At 35.1% G+C, this 6238-nt stretch overlaps 1 long non-coding RNA gene across 1 annotated transcript in view; it reads left to right on the top strand.

Moving 5' to 3' along the window:
• LOC111086923 overlaps positions 1-6006 on the top strand; it is a 61625-nt gene extending 55619 nt beyond the window's left edge. Inside the window, exon 2 of the long non-coding RNA XR_002611637.1 lies at positions 5916-6006. This is a non-coding gene — a long non-coding RNA (uncharacterized LOC111086923). The remainder of the gene's footprint in view (positions 1-5915) is intronic.
• Positions 6007-6238: the final 232 nt, after the last annotated feature.

The raw sequence follows: 6238 nt of genomic DNA, 5'->3' as shown, positions 1-6238 counted from the left end.
GAACAAGTTAATTAAAGTAATGTAAATGTCGTGGTACAAGTTAATTAAAGCAACGTAAATGTTGTGGAACAAGTTAATTAAAGTAATGTAAATGTCGTGGTACAAGTTAATTAAAGCAACGTAAATGTTGTGGAACAAGTTAATTAAAGTAATGTAAATGTCGTGGTACAAGTTAATTAAAGCAACGTAAATGTTGTGGTACAAGTTAATTAATGTAAAGTAAATGTCGTGGTACAAGTTAATTAAAGCAACGTAAATGTTGTGGTACAAGTTAATTAAAGCAACGTAAATGTCGTGGTACAAGTTAATTAAAGTAATGTAAATGTCGTGGTACAAGTTAATTAAAGCAATGTAAATGTTGTGGTACAAGTTAATTAAAGTAATCTAAATGTCGTGGTACAAGTTAATTAATGCAATGTAATTGTCGTGGTACAATTTAATTAAAATAATGGTAATGTCGTGTATTCATTTGCACGGTACCGTATTACAGTCCAGCGAGAAACTATTGCTTTGATAAATTACACCGCACGGGTTGATCCTGTGGTAGAGCTCAGAATTTTGGAGTTGGTGAGCCATGTTCGACTCCGGGTAATACCACAAAATATTCCTCGCACTTTAAACGCTATAGATGCGTTATGAGAGTGGCAGTCAATCCCTAAGCGTGCTGCTGGATAACTGTACTCCCTCTGGACAGAAATTAAAATCTAGGGACGCCGGTAGGTAGCGTTGATAGCTTTTACAAATCCAAACAGACACACACACACACACACACACAATATAATAGAAAATCGGTAGAAAAAACAGTGTTTTCACCTTTGAGAATATCATATAAACGTGGATGAAGCAGATATATCATGCTAAAGCGAACTTATATCAGGCTAAGGCGAACTTGAGCTGTAGCTCAGAGCAATGTTCCTCTCATTTTTTTTTTCAATCCACGTGTGGAATGAATAGTTTTCATGCGCGGCTGGAATAATGAAGTGCGCGGCACTCTTCATTGGTTATTGTGCGGCCGCGCAATTTAGAGGGAACACTTCATATGTATTGACAGAATATTTCATTAAATATTAACCTTTGATCGGGTTTTTAAGTTTTTAAAAAATGGTTGCAAGTCGTAATTGCGAGAAAAAATAATTAAAAGCCATCTTTGATGCTTTTCTTTCCTATTGGATAACGAGAAGGAAAGAGGATTTAAAAAAAACAACAACAACTAATGTATAATTGGCTGACCTATAACGTGATATACATTACATCATATAATACAATACTTACACGCGACTCGTACCAGTCTAGAATATTGTATGTTTTAAAGATTAACTAAAAAATGTTTCTACAGAATTATCCCCCGAGATGGCGAACACACCCAAGAGCACGAACTGATATGCCCACAGATGTGTCTGACGGATGTTTCGTTAAGCTTGTTGTGCTGAATTAGATTTACTCTGATTACGAACGGTATCACACGGTTAGGTTGAGAACAGAAAAAAAAAAAAATCACTACTATACTCTCGACCCCAACTGACACGAAGTATTCCACTGTTTGGAGTGATATAGAAAACAATGTATAGAGGGAGACAAAAGGAGAAAATATTGTAATGTATACCAACTGCTGTTCGATATCTACAGCTTGGTATTAATATCTTTCACGGTTCTGATGTGATTGTTCTAATATGTAGTTACCCCCCCCCCCCTCATTGTTCTATTTTTTTACACGAGTTTTATTGTTAAGTGATGTTCGTTTTAATATTTTTTTTTACTTATTGCGTATATTTAATGCTTTCATTCGGTACCACTATGCGTTTTAACTTTCCATTATTTGTGTTCTGTTGTTTCATTGGTTTACTGTATGTATTAATGATTAGTATAATGTGTTCCGGTGCCTCATTGGTTTACAATATGTCTTAATGATTAATATAATAATGATAATGCAATGTGTTCTGGCACCACATTGGTTTACTTTAAAGATTAAGATACTGGTTCTGACGTATTATTGGTTTATCAAATGCGTCTTTAATAGTTAGGATACTCTGTTCACGCGTATCATTGGTGAGTGATTTTAATTTTAAAGTTATCTTGATTCTTTGAGTATGTATTTAATGATTGATTTATAATGCCCATGTAATCTCGCTTCAAGATACATTTTTGTTCCTAAACTTCTGTTCAGGTTTGTTCATCTGACAGTTATGGTTCATTGCGGTGGGTTATAATTCCAGTAATTGTTTAATAGTTGTGATTCTTTGATTCAGGCATCTTCGTCTTGATTAGTGTATATATGCTGGTTGTGATTCTTTGATTCAGACATCTTCGTCTTGATTAATGTATATGCTGGTTGTGATTCTTTGATTCAGACATCTTCGTCTTGATTAATGTATATATGCTGGTTGTGATTCTTTGATTCAGACATCTTCGTCTTGATTAATGTATATGCTGGTTGTAATTATTTGATTCGGACATCTTCGTCTTGATTGATGTATATGCTGGTTGTGATTCTTTGATTCGGGCATGTTCGTCGTGATTAATATATATGTTGGTTGTGATTTTTTTGATTCGGATATCTTCGTCTTGATTAATGTACATATATGCGGGTTGTTACTTTTTGGTTCAGGCATCTTCGTCTTGATTAATGTACATATATGCGGGTTGTTATTTTTTTATTCGGGCATCTTCGTCTTGATTAATGTATATGCTGGTTGTGATTCTTTACACATCTTGTCCAGTTGTGTCCATTCTGATAATATGCGGGTTGTTATTTTTTTTATTCGGGCATCTCCGTCTTGATTAATGTATATGCTGGTTGTGATTCTTTACACATCTTGTCCATTCTGATAATCATGGTTTATACATCTGAACACGACAGTAAGTTTAGTCATCAAACATAGTGCTAGAATAATTACAGCCAGTTTGGCAAGCTTATAAAAGTGACAAGGATTATCATGAGCTAATTAATAGCAAACAATATTGTAAGCTATTTTTAATGTTGTAATTCGTTCGCTATAGGGAACTATGGATCGTAACGTTTAATAAAATAGGCCTAGAACACCTAGAAAGTTCTGAATATTTGACGTCAAGTTTTCTAGTATATTCGAGGATAGGTTATAAATACGAGGTTCGGCGAGGTGTTTCGAGATAATAGAGTTGTTTCTAAGCCTGTATAGTGAATCGGAGTATATTTTCGTTTCAGCCAGAGTTTGTTTTCAGTGAAATATTTGGATATGTGTTAGCTATCGCACGTATTGAGATGCGTGATCGATCAGTCGTGAAGTACAAGTAAGTTTATTTTTTACGTCAGTGTAGTGCAGTTAGCATCGTTTGAAAGCTTGCAAATTACCACAATGTTTACGCTTGGAGAAATGTTAAAGGAGGAAATAAACATGTTTGTTAAGTACAAGTAAGTTTATTTTTTACGTCAGTGTAGTGCAGTTAGCATTATTTGAAAGCTTACAAATTACCACAATGTTTAAGCTTGCAGAAATGTTAAAGGAGGAAATAAACATGTTTGTTAACGTTAGATTGACCGGGCGCTCAAATATTTTTACCACAAGTAGATTTCGCATTTTGTAGCTATTCACCAGTAATACTCCACCAGTTTTTGAAAAGGTTTTTTCTGCAATTTCTGAACATTTTGATAAAAGAGTAAACGAACTTGTAAAATACTGGATGAAAGTCCCTACACACAACTGTGAGCATGAATGAAGACAGACAGACGTGATCAGTCATTATACCCATGGCTGTTGCTCAAAAGTCCGAAGAAGCAAAATAAAATAAATCGGAATGTTGATAATTGGTTTGTTTTTGAATTTCGCGCAAAGCTACACGAGGGCTGTTTGCGCTAGCCGTCCCTAATTTAGCAGTATAAGACTAGAGGGAAGGCAGCTAGTCATCACCACCCACCGCCAACTCTTGGGCTACTCTTTTACCAACGAATAGTGGGATCGATCGTCACATTATAACACCCCAACGGCTGAAAGAGCGAGCATGTTTGGTGGGACGGGGATTCGAACCCGCGACCCGCAGATTGCGAGTCAAGCTCCCTAACCACCTGGCCATGCCGGGCCATAATGTTAATAATAAGGATATAAGTAGCATCATGTCTACTTCAGCCAACCTCAGAGGAAGTAGCATAGGCTACATTACGTCATTCTGAGCTGTGCGATAATTTTTTCTATCCCGTTAAAAAATAAAACTATTTGCGATTTTCAGAGGCTCAAAACATTGAGTACGCGTTTAAAAAGACTTAGAGATTAATGACAAAAAATGAAAATCGGGACGTTTCGGCGTCCCAAAAAAAGATCTGTAGTAAAGTCTGTTCACCGTAGTATTAATATATCGTGTTGTTCTTTACAAATATTTCATAATTTTAAAGTTTCATAATCCTTATAGAGAATTATCTCGTAACTTCCTCTTGTTTTGTTTTTGTTCTTCATTTTTCCATCAGTTTACTACAGTTTAAAATATTGTAAAATAGCCAGAATACGTTAAGCCTATTTCTCAAAGTCAGAAACTAGACCATTCTCAGTCTTACTGAACTCGGCTTAACAGTTAATCGATCGTTCATTGATGTTCGTAATAACTTGTTTAATTTTTATTATTTTTTTTTTTTACGAAAGAAACAATCAACGTTTACTAACAGAAACTTCCAGCGATCTAAAGAAAACCTATGAACGTGTATATATATACAAGTCGTAGTTATCACATTCGGCTGGAGCTCGCTCAATTTGTACGATGTGGCTGCACGTGCGCTGACGGAAAATTTTCCGAGTTCACGAACGGGTTTGTAAACGGCTGGTGAAGTGTTTCTTGCTTTTTTTTCCCCCAAACGATAAAGACTACATTGCCATGACGACCAAGGTAATGCACGCGTGTTCCTAACAGTAAGCCGTCAAAACCTCCCCATAAAAGCATAAGTGTTTGAACAGAAGAAGACTATGCCATGGTTAACACCGTATGGCTGAGGCAAAAACCTAATCTTGTTGTGCGTTCATATCCCAGTCTTATTGTTCATCCAGTTTAAAAACGTCACAAAGACCTGGTGATCCGATCAACCACATTACAATTTACAGTGTGACCGCACAGAAAAGAAAAAAAAAGGGGGGGTGTACTTTTTAGAACAAATGAGGGTATAGAGGGGAAGCAAAATGCGTTAATGTAGCTCATAAAATACATTCACTAGGTGGCAGCACTGCAGCATATGTTTACTGTGGCCAACATATAGCAGAGAAGATATGTATGTTGTACTATATAAAGTTGTATTGTAAAATTCAATGGTCTTTGACATAAAAAAAAAGTGTTCGTTTCTTCCAATTATTATACAATACTGTGAATAGCGTATGGAAAAACACCATTTTATAACACACATGACTAACATTAAGACGTTAGACGCTTTGTATGTGAGCGTGGGACCAGCTCAGGATATGATGATTAACGCTGAATAGACATTAAAAAAAAAACTAATGTTTTCTTTCAAAACAAAGCTAAAGTTGATTCTATGAATTATTCATTTTTTGTAAGCTGGATAAAGTGTGGCACAGAGTACAACATCCACACACCCCCTTTAATAAATATATTTTCGTGCCCGCCCTCTACATTTTTTTTTTGTTAATGAGTGAAAGAAACACTTAAGTAATAAGATGTAATACACGTTTAAAATGTTATATTAAAATGCTTAATTTTGCATTATTGACTCTACCCTAACCACTCGTCGAGTATCTATCTAACTGGGCGAAATAATTTAATTTTACCGTTGTCAAAGACAAGTATTTAAACACGACATAGGCCTACTTATCGTTGTCATGGTTAGTATCGCATACGATCGCTCACGTCAAATTATTAATCACAAAGTAGATATTAATTAATTACTAATGAATTCTTACCCCATGTTTCGACTGTTGATAAGAATTATTTTTCTGTGTTTGTAGTGGGCAGGATTCGAACCTTGGACCTTTTTGATGGAAGCTGCGTGAGTTGTTCACTTCACTGGGAATCTCCCATCAATAGGATAAAATCACGTTAGTAATTAGAACCTAATAAATAAAATATTTATTACTAATTAATAATTACACTTGGGTAAATTGTATTGTGCGTGTAATGTGTTTATTTAAATAATTTGTGAATAATATACTTAGTTTTTTACTTTATTGTATTCTTGGTAACTACAAACGCACGTCTTCCATTTTCTGTTACGTGTGAGAAAATCCTTTACACTGATCTGAAGGAATTATTCAGATACTTGACAATACAT

The sequence above is a fragment of the Limulus polyphemus genome, unplaced genomic scaffold, assembly GCF_000517525.1.
Source record: "Limulus polyphemus unplaced genomic scaffold, Limulus_polyphemus-2.1.2 Scaffold1556, whole genome shotgun sequence".
NCBI lineage: Eukaryota > Metazoa > Arthropoda > Merostomata > Xiphosura > Limulidae > Limulus > Limulus polyphemus.
This window is presented reverse-complemented; position numbering and strand designations above follow the sequence as displayed.